A 14,244-nucleotide genomic window follows, 5' to 3' on the forward strand; every position below is an offset into this window, starting at 1 on the left:
GATTTCAAGTTTCCCCAACAGAACTGTGTATATTTATCAAAACTCCATTTCATAGTATCCCTTTATTTATAGCAAAACACACCACAATACCTACAACTAGTCTGAGCTGATTTGAAATGACAGGTACGGGAATTCCCAGTTGATTTGCACCGAGTTACATTTTCATACATCCCTCAGGGCAAATTTTGTGACATCTCTCACTGAAATGTTCCAGCCTGCCACACAGAGAGGACTACTGTGATTTCCATTTGGATATTACACATAAACAAAATACCTCAATAGCAAATTACTTAAAGAAGTATCTTGGAAACCTGAAGCACTTTGAGAAAGCTAAATTGGACCAATAAGAATTTTTTTTCCTAATGTAGAAAAAATTTTTTTAAAAAAAACAGCAGGGCCTGAAATATGTGACAAACAATTTGGAAACAACTGTGCTGATTGCAATAGTCTGCCAATAATATACTGCTTGTATTCTCTTCTCAGTTTGATTCTTTGACTCTAGGAAGTACTGAAAAAAAAATAAAACATTTTCTTATGGCAAACTGTTTTTAACATGATCAATTACCTTTCCTCTGTATGCTGTGGTATGATTAGAATTACATGATTAATCTCTGACTCAGAGAGGTCTGAGGCGTGCTCTTTTTCTCCCCTTCCTTTCTTTTCAAAAAGCATCTTAGAATTGAAAAATGTGAAAAAGGAATTCTAAATATCAATAGCAAGTGGTTAATTTTTTGGAGGCTATAAATGTTAACTTACTCACTATCAAATTGGTATTAACTGATCAACACTTAAGTGTACGTATGGTAATAACATTCGTTGGGTGTTGGGCAGGTGGGAGGGGGGAGGAGGGGATGGGTATATTCACACCTAATGGGTGCGGTGTGCACCGTGTGGGGGATGGACACAGTTAGAACTCTGACTCGGATGGGGCAAAGGCAATATATGTGACCTAAACATTTGTACCCCCATAATATACTGAAATAATTAAAAAAAAGAATAGACTAAATGGAAGGACATTTGCCAATTTTTCTTCCCAGATGAGATCATTACTGCTGATTAATTTTGCAATTAGCACCTACATATTATGAGTAGGGCCTCATGGGAGACGAATCTATGAGACACAAAACACAAGACTTAAGCTTCTCCATTAACGAGTTTATAATATTTACCCATAACGTATATAAAATGTTAATGGGAGTCAAATTCATTTCATATTCTTAAATAAAAATCATTGGGCTGCACTTTAGAGTTGTATAAAGTCGATTCACCCACTGTAACATATTTCTATCCACTGTTTTACTTGTTGCTCACGTATTACTGCATCAAATACGATAGTATATAAAATAAAAAGATGTTAACTTACTGAAAAGAAAATTAAGTATAGAATCATGAAGAATTTGTGAAACAGTCTGTAATTTTAATATGCTCAAGCCCCTGACAAAGTTGAAACTTCTCAAATTTTGCAATCCAATCTTATGACACAAAATCTTCCACAAACATTTATTAAGTGTTTACTAAGTAGTATTAAGTAGTAGTTATGTCTGGTTATTTCTGGTATTTCGTACATTTAAAAATTATCTGGAATTTGTTTGTAAGGTATGATGGTACAGTTATAACTTTCTTTTCTTTTTGCCTTTTTATAATTGGCCAGCTAAATGGCCCAACTTCATCTCCTTCCTCTTTTCTCACTGCATTACGATGCGACTTTTATACACCTAACACATGTGCGTGCATGTCCACAGAAACATATCGGTTTGTTTTCTCTGGGTGTTTTATTTTGTTCATTTGACTTGCCCATTCCTACCCTGGTACCACATTGCAATAATTATAATAATTTTATTATTCTATCATTCTTTCTTTTTCTGAATTGCTTTAGATATTATTGTAACTCATTTATTCTTTCATATTAAATTGAAATAGAAAAAAATTCTAGAAAAAAATAGCTCTATTATTTTTATAGAAATCACATTACATTTGAAAATTTGTCCAATTCTAGAAAAAAATAGCTCTATTATTTTTATAGAAATCACATTACATTTGAAAATTAATTTGGGAGAAGTAGGACTTTTAATATTGAGCTTTCCTATTCAAAAACATACTATATAACCCTCCTCTATTCAAATTTCATCATTTCCTTTCTATAGGTTCTGCACATTACCCTGCTTGTGTTTTTAGGTGCCTCCCAGCTCCTGCCCGTGTTTTTTTCTGGGCAGCTCCATAGCAGCAATCAATGAACCTCCCTCCTGCCTTAATTTCCTCGGGGAGTATTCACCAAGGCAGGCAGTGAGGATACCATCTCTGAGGGTTAAGACTAGTATTTCCTAGGCTCAAGTTCATGTTCCTGTTTCTGGTTGGTTCTCTACAGAAGGCCCTTTACACATTTGTGGTTTGCCTGCATCAATCTTTGATCCCTTTTCTCCCTCTCATGCTTGCTCCGTATCATTTGGCAAGCTGTGTATTTATAGTCTTTTGATCAGTGTCTCAATCTGATCAGGCTCACAACCATTTCTGCCTCTCTTTTCTAATGAGCCACAAAGCATATTCACAGATACCTCCAGTTTGGGAGAAAATAGACTGTACAGAGCTCTCTTCAAATTCCAGGCACTTTAATTCATAGTCCTCCAACAGACAATAGAGTACATCTTACTGATTGCCTAATAAAAAGAGTAGAAATTGCTCTCTGAATGCACTATAATTGGATCCTGTCTTTGCTCACATGGTGTTATGGTATTCAGTAGGGATCCAGGATGATTTAAGATTTTTTTAAATCTCTTTGTTAGTGTGAGAAAGATATAAACCACAGTTAGGACATCAGAAACTTTCTACTTCCATGATGGGCAGTAGGAAGTACCAATTCAGATTCCACATTTATGGTAACCTTTTACATGTCAGGTGGGGTACTTGGTGTTCTCTCAGATACTATCTGACTCAGCTTTTCCAAAAGATAGCCATGGGCCCAGAAATTTGAAATTTATAAAAGGTTCTGAAAGTTTAAGTCCATGTATTAAATTTATTACAGGAGATAACTGCTATGCTCAGAACTCTCAGTGGTCCTTCAGACCACTCTAGCCCCCCAATAAGGGGGAACAGGTTCCAAGGAATAGAACAGTATAAAGGCTGGGGCTGGGGATGGGCGAGACAACGTGCTTCTCAAGGGGTGTGCCACCTGCAATGATGCCTGCTTGGTACTGCTGGCAGCAGCCCCTGAGCACACACCCAAGTCACCCGGGCTCACCTCAGAGACTTATTACTGTGCCTGGAAGAACCAGGGCCCATGAGCTTTGGAATGCTAACCCCAAGTGCACTGGACTACCACTGGCCACATCATAGGCATTGACAGTCACTACCAAGCACACGGTTAAGAAAGCAGCTGCTACATTATTATTGGCTCAGATGCAACTTTTATAAACCTCAAAACAAACCTTACCCTTACAAGAATAGCTTAAACTCCCTTTATGAATGAAACACCTGCTAACTGACCCAGACTGAATACCAGTATAAGAAGAAAGACACAAGAATCCGCCAAACTCTGAGAATGGTCTCCAGGTGGAGACCCTCCCACTTAGACAGTCACATGACTCCTAACTATATCTGGCCCCTGTCCCATGCCACCTGCTCCTGCTGTCCATCTTGTAAGAAAGCTGGAAGAACAAACTGCTTGAATATCAGACTGCATCGAAGATTCATCTGTGAAGCTCAATGGGAGGGGAAAGGCCCCCCATGGCAAGCTGGTTAACTAGAACCGGAGCCCTGAATGCAACAATACTCAGAGCCAATGATGATAGTAAAATAAATGTAGCAGGTATTACTTGTTGAGCTTTTATTTATTGTATTAGGTGCTATAAACAAATTTATAACATCATTGTTGACGTTCACAACAACCACATGAAGTATATATAATTCTCCCCATTTTATAGATGAGGAAAACAGGGGCTCAGAGAGATTGGGTAACCTTTTCCAAGGCAGCACAGTCTAAGTGACAGAAAGAGGAATTGACTGTTCTTTTTCTAACTTTAAATTTTGTGTTCTTTTCAGTATAGTATTCTGCTTTCATTCACTTTTACCATCTACATAATTCTAAGTTTAGAGAAGTTTGGTTACCTGGTTTCATATTGGAAAACATTAAAAATAGGAAATTAGAAAGAGTTGAGAGACCACTAGAAGCACAAAAACTTAGAATTGAAATCAAAGGAGGAGAAAAATATGTTTAAAAAAACACCCCAAACATCACCCCCTACAAAACCCCAAAAACAAATAATCTGGGGACACTGAGTGAAAGGCAAATAGTTCTGTAGATCCCTCAGTTATCTCTGAGGTTACCACTGGATTATGGCATTAAAAAGGGTTAAACTATATTCACTGTATGCTGCTTAAAAATGCTGATAAAATTTCCCAGAGAATTTTAGAGGTAGAAGGGACATTTAGAGATCATCATGTTAAGCTGACATATAAGTATAATAATTGAAGTCCAAAAGGTGTCGGAGTTGACTCAGTCAAGTGCTGGTCACTGATACAGCCCCGCACAGACCTCACTCTGTCTAACTCCTGGCCCAGACAGCTGACAACTTCTGGCTTCTCCCAAGGATGCTTAGTGACACCTAAGAAGCCTCTCATAAATATGGATAAAGAAAAGAGATCCTCATTGTTTGACAATGGTAAATTAGATGTCCAAATTTTACTTATAAATTATATCAATTACTCCTTTTTACTCCATAAATTAAATCTTAGATAAGGCCTGCCTGAGAGGTGATCATAGTCAGAGAGAGAAATGAAACAACAAAGAAAGTCCAGTGTGGTAAGAAGTCTGCTCAAGGTTAAACGGGAGCCCAGAGGACACCTAACACAACTGGCTGTAGGAAGAGTCAGGCATGGTTTTCTAAGACAGGTGTTTTTGATGGATCAGTCTTGATGGATGCTGAGGGATGACCCAGGTGAATGAAGGAGGAGAAGGCATTTCAGGTAAAGGGATGGAATCTACCTTCACCTGGAGTCTCTAAGGCAGTGGTCCCCAACCTTCTTGGCACCAGGGACCGTGTTCATGGAAGACAATTTTTCCAGGGAGTGGGGGGATGGTTTTAGGATGATTCAAGTGCATTACATTTATTGGGCACTTTATTTCTATTATTATTACATTGTAAGATATAATGACATAATTATACAACTTACCGTAGGTTGGGGACCCCCGCTCTAGAGAAGTATCAGATATCTTGGTTTGATTAGGCAGCAGTCAGCACACTACAGCCAGCCAAATCCAGATTACTACCTGTTTTTATAAATAAAGTTGAAACACAGCCAGCCTCATTTACTTACATAGTGGGTGTGGCTGCTTTTACACTACAATGACAGAGTTAAGTAATTGCCACTGAGACCCTAAGGCCCATAAAGCCTGAACTATTTACCACCCTAGCCATTTACAGGGAAGGGTCTGCTGAACCCTGCGTTAAAGCAGAGGGAGGCAGGGCCAGATGTCACACTGGTGGTCCATGGGCTTCATCTGATTGCCATGTTCTCTTTGGCCTGTTCAGTCCTCTCATTTTGTTTAAAAAATATATAAAATATTTTCAACATTTAAAAATCAGGAGATTTCACATAAGAAATCCAGATTCCTAACTTCTCTTGAAAAATCAGATCAATTTTGGACCTCCTCCTCTGCATGGCAAGAATGAGACAGCTGAGTTGCAGCAGCCACGTTGGGGGGGCATGAGTTCTCCTTTTCCCATTGCCTTTCCCACTCCGTCCCAGCCTACTGCCCTCATTTATCTACCTCAGCCCTGTAGGAATCTAAGTTTACAAATTCCTGAAGATGCTGAAGATAAAGGTAGTGGCGATTCAATCAAGGGCTAGGATTCTTCATTAAGGAGCTTGGGCTTAACGCTGACACGCCGGGAAGCCACTGAAGAGTGTGAGGCAGCCCTCCGACCTGACGAAGCTGGCCTTTTACAGCACAAGACTCTGAGAGCTGCACGAAGAATGGACTAAAGGAGAGGGAGACCAGAGGCAGTGAGACCAGTTGAGAGGCTTTTGAAGAAGTCCAGGAAAGGATTGAGGAAGGCCTTAAAGCAGTGTCAAGGGAAAGTAAAGAGGAAATTGATCCTAGGGATATTTGCGTGGAAGCCAGGAGCACAGCAGGGACTGAAATACAAGTAGGAGATCTCAGAATGCTGGAATGGTGGGAGGAAAAGCATTAACATCTACTGTTTCCTGAGCCCTTAGGGGATTCTCAACAGAGTCCTAAAGTCGATAAAGCATAGGGCCCACTTTGTGTGGCCAACTGATCAAACCTGTGTTGAGAGAGTTGTACACATCGGGAGTTTGGGGGATGACAGAAGTTGAGGTAGGGTAGAGATGCTCTTTGGAAGAGGCTGTAAACAAAGTCCCTGGGGCCAGTGGTCATGGCCTTCCACAATAGGAGTAGAATATCAGGATGACTGAGGGAGAAAGGGCTTTGTTAGGAGCTTCAGGGTCCAACGTGCATCCCAGATTTGGAAAGATACAGAAAACTATAGACACTCCACAGGGGCTCAACGATAGGATAGGATTCATGTGTCTCTTCCCACTCTTTCCTAATTCTTTCTCAAAACCAAGGGCGGTTTCTGATGGCAAGAGAGAGGTTGCCTTTGGACTAACTGGCACTATAACAAGATACTTACCATTCTTCTCAGCCTCCCTAGATACACCACAGGGGAGTCATTTCTTGCCTGGTGAAAAAACCCTTATGAGATTTTAAATATATTCTCATCTAACAGTAAGAAGTATCACCTTACAAAATTGAAATGCCACTTTCACTTGTGTACACAGGGATAATCTCGAAAAAGCTATTTATTTGAAGGAAAGAAAAAAATCAAGTAGTTAGAATTTCCTATAGATTTTGGCCTATTGTTCTCCAAATGGAGCATGAAAGACACAGAGGGTTTAGGCCCTCTGAGGAGAGGAGAAATGGCAGTTTCCATGGAGCCTCGCATCAAAGGGACTGTGGAACCAACCGTGTTCCTCTGCATTTTGAAAATTGGGATGGCTTCCTCAATCAAGTTCATCATAACAGTGAAAATAATCTTACAGAAGAAAAAGGATTTTGCCTCAACAGTCCACAAACCTCCACCTAACTCATTCAGAAGAGTCACTGGGGCAATTTTCTAAGCCTTGTATTTTAAGATATTGTGGAGAGCTGTGGAAGAATATCCACAAGCAATAACTGGAAGACAAGAGGAAAAACAATAAGGTTAAAAGGAAAACCTAGATAATGCTGCCACTATAAAGATTACACAGTTTCTAAGCAAAATCCCAGGTAGTGCTCAGTTTAAGTTGTGATAAATGCTCTAAGCAGAGTAATTTTGTTTACGTATGGGAGAAAAAAGAAAGAAAAGGCATTTTCAAACAGTAACTAATATTTAGAAAGGACGCTTACTCAAAGCAAACCAGAACCATTATGCTTGTCTGATGAAAACAGGATTTTCAAATTTGCAAAAATTTACATTTTATATAGACATAATGCACCCACATTTCCCATGCAAAGCAGTCAAATATTAAAATCTTTACAGAGCTTTTATTTAGTGTAATGCATGTATACAATGTTTTGCATTGCCCTAGATAAAAATTCATCTCATAGTGTCATGCTGTGTCAATCCTGAGGAAAGACACATAAATCCTCATTTTACCAGGACAATAGCTTTGGGTAAGAGGATAAACTAGTCCTCCTTAATCTCCACTACCCTCTGGAGGGCCACCCACAGGGCCAGCCGTTTGGGGAAGGACTGAGGTGCAGCACTTCTGAGTATGGCCTTTTCTTTCCCAGTATCTTAGCAACCTCTGTCTCACCAACAGAAGAGGCCAAATAATAAATGCCATTTTCATGGTATTTTACAGTTTACAAAGAGCCCATCTCATTGTTTTCACAAAAGTCGCACCTGTATTTGCTTGAAGGTCAAATAGGTTAAGTAACTTGTCCAGGAGCATTAGGAAGTGGCAGGGGTAGAGCTTCAGCCTAGGCTGTCTTTGGGTCACCCAGGCCCTCCCACTGAACTCCGTATCACAGCTGTGTCTTAGCCACAGAGCAGTCATGAGGCTGAGGGAATCCCTCCTCCCCTGCTAGCCCCTGTCTCTGGGATTCATGCCATGGTCCTTTGGTTCATTTGAAGAGAAGGTCCTTCTCTTCTGGGACCTCTTTGATCTCTTGTAATTTTTTTTATATTTACTCCATTTATTTCATTTCAAAATGTACCAAATATCTGATCCATCCTAAGTTCTGCCACCTTCTAGCTGACGGGTTTTGGGCAAGTAGTTTAACCTCTCCAAGCCTCAGTTTTCTCATCTATTAAATGGGGATAAGAAGTAGATATAGCATAACTGTTAGTAGGATTGAATGAGACAATGAAAATAAATCACTTATCAGTACATAACACGTAGTAAACACTAACTAATATTAAAATTAAAGAATCCTCAGAGGGATGGGCCGCAGGGGGAGAGAGGAGCAGTGCTCCTGTACGGAGTTCTGCCCTGGTGGGCCCACACAAGTGCCCACGGAGGTGGTGGACAAGGCTCCAGGGGGACCCCGTGGGCAGATGTGCAGGCACCCAGCATGACTGCTTGGGCAGCCTCAACAAGAACTTAGAGGACACTGGAGTTTGCTCTAGCTGGTAACTAGTCTTTAAAAAAGAAGAAACCAAAATGGAAAAGCGATTATCCCATGACAGATGGATAACTGGGCAGCAAGAGGGATGCATTTTGGGATACTGCACCAGATTTTGAAGGCCATAAAGAGATCTGGCATGCCTTGAAGGCTGCTGCACGTGCTTTTGAGAGCACTGATTGTGAACTGGCACAAGCAATCAGTGATGGTGCAAACATAACGCTGCCACACGGTGCACTGACAGAGTGCTAAGGAGAGCTGGGGAACAGAGAGCCTCCAGTCTATTGCTTGGCACCACTACTCAATATGATAGAGTGGCACAGAGACTCTGAATATTCCTGTGCTGCCACCCAATTCTGGACCTGAACGTCAGCTCTGTTTGCACCTTTCCTCAGGCAAAGCCCTCAGACTTGTGGTGCACAGTATAGACCCAGTATAGACACGGCATTCCACACACAGAGGGGATTACACGCAGAAGAAGGAGTGGAACTGAGTAGTCAGTGGTGGTTTTTCTGGCCTACCTCTCACTGACAAGGTAAGCTGAAGATCCCAAAAGACTGTGTTGAACAGGTTACAGTAAGCCAAAACTTTGCAACTCCCAGCACCAGCTGAGAACCAAATTGGTTCTATTGGATGGTCCCCAGTTTCCTCCCGCTCCTTTTCATTGTTGTTATTACTTTCTATCCTATGGCATGAAATTCATTTTCACTGCTCTCGATTCCCTATGAATGGATTTAGTTCTGAGGAATTACCAGTGAAAAATTCCATCTATGAATGAGACTGAAAAATAATTAATAAAGTACAAAGAACCAAAGAAAAATTAGCAAGAAGCTGGTAATGCAAGAGCTTGGGTGGAGATGAACATCATTTACTTCTCCAACTAAACTGTGAGTTGACAGCAGGGCAGGCCATTGTTTATTTAATGTACCTGTATTTAATATATTTAACTTATCTAATTTAATCTATTCTGTATTTTGCCCTGAGGCTCCCCTCAAATATACGTTGATCCCTTCTAAACACCCTTAGCAAAATATGACGTTGTCACTGTGAACTCTTAGAAGGAGCATGCTTTTATTTTTAGAATGTGAACAACTAAGGGCAGAAACTATTCCTAAGGGAGAGCTAGATGGGGGACGGAGGGTAGAAGGATAGAAAAATAGAGTACAGATGCTCCTCCACTTACAGTGGGGTTATACCCTAATAAATCCATCATAAGTTGAAAATATCATAAGTCAGAAATGCATTTAATTCACCTAAGCTACACCAAACATCATAACAGCCTTGTCTACCTTAAATGTGCTCAGAACACTTATATTAGCCTACGGTTAGGCAAAATTATCTAACACAAAGCCTATTGTAAAATAAGGTATTGGATATCTCATGTAATTTATTGAATACTATACTGGAAGTAAACAACAGAATGATTGTGTGGGTACTCTAAGTATGGTTTCTGCTGAATATCACTTTCTCACTATCATAAAGTTGAAAAGTTAAGTCAAACCATCGTAAGTCAGAGACCGTCTGTATTACAACGACTCACTCTCTCTAACACTTAATGTTAGTAAAATGAACTATAGAGACATATTTGGGTCATTTAAATTATTTCTGTTAGAGCACTCATTTTCTGAACAGTGAAATAAATTTATGAAGTATATTTTGGTGGTATCAGAGTTATATTACATAAAATTAGGAGGCATTTAGTTAACACTCTCATTTTACACATGCCATGAATCAGACCCAAAGAGTACATTTAAATATGTATGTGAAATGTCATAGTCAAAACTATTTTATTTTTTCCAAGATTAATACATTCAAAATTTCTTCTTGGGCAAAATAATAATAATGATAATAATAATAATGTGACTCAGGTATTTTTCTTTTGCCAAAAACATTAAAATAGGCACAAATACCATCAGCAGAGGAGCTTCACTATCAATGTTTAACTAATGAAAATCTTTTTTGGGTGAATTCATGACTATCTCTCTGTTTTTCTCTGGAACATCTGACCTTTGAGGTGACATCATCAAGGGAAAAAGGTAACAGTTTTTAAATGTAAATGACTGCAATCAGTTACTACTTGGGGGAAGCACTGAAAAAATAAATGGTCTATCTACTCAAATCATTAATCAATTAATAGACAATCATTAATCTTGATAGCTCATCTGATCTAAAAACTACTTACTCAACAAATACGTAGTAAGCATCTACTAGTGCAAGAAACTGTGCTGAGCGATGGGGGTATGTTGGTGAGGAAAACAGACACTGTCCCTGCCCCCACAAAGTTTACAATATATTCAGGATAACAGACAATAAATGAGTACATAAACCATGATAAATGCTATGATTAGGGCACAGTTATTTAGGGTTGATAGTATAAAACTTACATATACTAAAAAATTTTCATTATTGATCTGAAATTCAAATTTAACTTGGTGTCCTACATTTTTTTTGCTTACTCTGGCAACCTTACCACTATAGAAAATAAGTGTTTGTTGTGGGAGAAGGGGAGAGATCTACTACTAGGTAGGATAGTCAGGCAAAGCTACCCTCAGACACTCCATTTAAGTTAAGATAAGAAAGAGTCATCTAGGAATGGAAGTGACTGGAAAGGTAGGATATTGTAGGTGGGACTCCGTGCAGAGAATTCCCAACAAAAAGAATAGTATGTGCAAAGGCCCTGAGACGTTCATTCATTAAACCAGTGTTGATTGTGTATTACTAACCAGGCATCAGGCACTGGGGATTCCATGGTGAACAGAATAGAAGCACCGCCTGTCTCCATGGAGCTGTCTGAAGGACCAGTGAGGATATCAAGACACTGCAGCAGAGAAGTCATTTTTAGCAAGGGGATGAAAGATTTTCCAGCTATATAACATTTCTATTTCCTTAGATGTTAACATGAGCCTCAATGAGAAAACCAAAATATGTATTTTTTTGTTGAATTCAACAATCATTTATCCTCAACTTGGCCAGGGGGAAAAAAAGAAAAAAAGAAACTGACAGACAACATTTTGTTATCTTTTACAATAATTGTCTTTAGGGTACTCAGCAAGAAGATGCCTCAAATTCAATGAGAAGTGAAGAGAACTGAAATCTAAAGAGATTTCAAGTTCGTTTAACTTCCTAAACCAATCAATTCAAATGGGGACAAAAGGCAAAATGCAGAAAAACAACAGAAAACAACCACTTGTTTGATCCATTATGTCCCAAGAATAGCAGAGATGCTCTGGATGTGAGAAAGAAATGAAAAAAATGGATAAATTCTAGCAATGTAGCCATGTCAGTTTACTTTGGGCAAAGGAGCGATTCTTGTGGATAAGAGCACAAAGCCATTCCTTTTTATCACAGAAGCTAAGGTAGATTCTTTCTACCTTGACTGTTATCTGTGAGATTTTTCAGATAATATACATTTTATTAATGATAACACAGTTCAAGGGGAAAAATGATCAGTGTTTAGCTCCCAGGCTCTTGGTTGAGTTCATTATGTGAAAATTTAAGGGGGAAAAATGGAATTCTTATTTATAGCTCATTTTTAAATTTGCTCATTTAAAAGAAATTTTAAAAATGCATTCATATTCTAATGTATTTTCTGAATATTACAGACTTTGCTTAAAGTATATGTCTTTAGAAATACTCTTACCTAGGATTATTTATCAGTTAATAGCTTAAACAAAATCTAGCAGGATGATCATGATAATTAGTAATTCAGAGACTAGTTGTGTCAAACTAACCTTAAATGCATCTGGTAGTCTATTTCTCCAGCATGTTGTTATCTTTTGGAAATCTTGACGTTTTATTTAGTATGTTGGTTATACCTCTCAGATTCGCATCAATTGCGAATTTGACAAGCTTGCAATCTGTCTCATGATCTCAGTCACTGATAAAAATTTTAAAGAGAATAAGTCCTTAAATAGAACTCTCTACCAAGCTACTAGAAATGTTGGATTTTTTTGCTAAATAAATCAATTATTTAATTTTGCCTACATATAACTCTAAATGTGTCTACAAGTTTCTTACGGAAGCCCAAGTTCCTTGCCTAAATCCAAACAAAATTTAGTAGTGATTAAAAATAATCTCTGCATTTGGGTCAAAAATTTTAATGCACTTTTGAAAACAGAAGCAAAGTTGTTCATAGGACAGCAACTAGGGTTATGAGTGGAATCAGAACTATCTCTTATAAGAACTGAAGTAGGGATTTGCAGAGGAGGAAACATTTAATTCTTTTTTGATAGTTTTACTTTTTCTAACAAACAGCTTTCATATCAAAGAGAGGGTGCTCTTGTTCCATACTAAGGGCGGCAAATTCAAATTTCCACAGGGATCGGGCAGGCAACGTGAGTGAGGACAGCCTTACTCTTTCACATTTCTTCCTTTGACAGAGACATGAGCACAAGAAATATTGCCTTTCCTCTGAACTCTTTCATACAAAGCCACTGCGCAAACTCAATAATCCATGGCAAAGGATCCCTGGGCTCAGTTGGGAGGTGCTGTGCCTGGGTTGACGGGGAGGTCAGCCACTTCGTAATGCCAGCTAAGTGTTGTCAGGGGAGATGTATCAATGCTCTCCCAATATTAGTACATCTAGTTTTTCAAAAGAAACCAGAAATCTGGATTTTTATGTTAATTCTCTTGATTTTTAAAATTTGGGCAACAAATTCAAATTTTTCTAAAAAACACTTTGCTAGTCAACACTGGGCAGGCTCAACAAAACAATGGCTGCCAGGTACCATATGATTCTCAGAGGCCGGACTAGAACCCATGGCTGGAAGATATAGGGGAGTGGGTAAGAGGTGAGTGGAAGGAAGAACTTCCTGCTCCTCAAACCCGTCCTGCCTTCTTTTGAGATCACCAAATCTGAGTGAGTGGCCTCACTGATCATATTGGAAATTCGTTCCAGCCATGATTGGATTATTGACTTTTAACTCCCTGTCTTACTCTGTGGTTCCAAATAAAGCTTTCTCTGAGGGTTCAGATGGGGGAACCAATACCTAGAAAGTTCTAGAGAGTGTTTTTTGGAAAGGTAGGATGTGATCTCAGCTTTGCAAAATGATTGCCATTTGGAGACAGAAGAACTTACAGAGAATTCCTGGCTGATCAAACAGCAGGCACAAAAAAGTAAAGGTGGAAATGAGAGTGGCCTCAGATGGAGTCGCAATGAAAAGATTCTAATGGATGTGGAAGGTTTACTGCAACTAAACCTGGGGATAACAAACTGGCCACATCCAATTATGTTTGGCCATCACACTGTTTAAAATTAAAATTGAACCTAAAACACTTTTGGAAGGCATGTACCCTCCACTTAGCCACTGGCCCCAGCACTTTTTGTCTTGTATCCTAGACCATCACACATTTATATCACCCAGCTGGCCCCCAAAGTACTTAGATCTTCCACCCCGGCAATAAATTTTCATTTTATGTAAATTTATTTTCCTGAGAAAAGTTCATGGTACATAAATCTCATACATTTTATACATTATTATATGGTTAGGAATTTGGAACTCCAAATAAAAAATAATCTAAATGGGAAATTTAGGGTTTGGTTTGAAGCTAGAGAAAAGTTCCATTTATATTTTTGGAAATTCACACATTGGGTAATAATATCTCATTTTGACTGATTG

The 14,244-nt window shown here is 38.9% G+C and overlaps 1 protein-coding gene and 1 pseudogene across 1 annotated transcript in view; one reads left to right on the forward strand and one right to left on the reverse strand.

Moving 5' to 3' along the window:
- Window positions 1–14,244, reverse strand: part of SLC9A9 (solute carrier family 9 member A9) — a 530,362-nt gene that overhangs the window by 328,172 nt on the left and 187,946 nt on the right. The gene's annotated exons all lie outside the window — the stretch shown is intronic.
- Window positions 4,923–9,404, forward strand: LOC123643212 (annotated as a pseudogene).

Source organism: Lemur catta, chromosome 1, assembly GCF_020740605.2.
Source record: "Lemur catta isolate mLemCat1 chromosome 1, mLemCat1.pri, whole genome shotgun sequence".
NCBI classification, from domain to species: Eukaryota; Metazoa; Chordata; class Mammalia; order Primates; family Lemuridae; genus Lemur; species Lemur catta.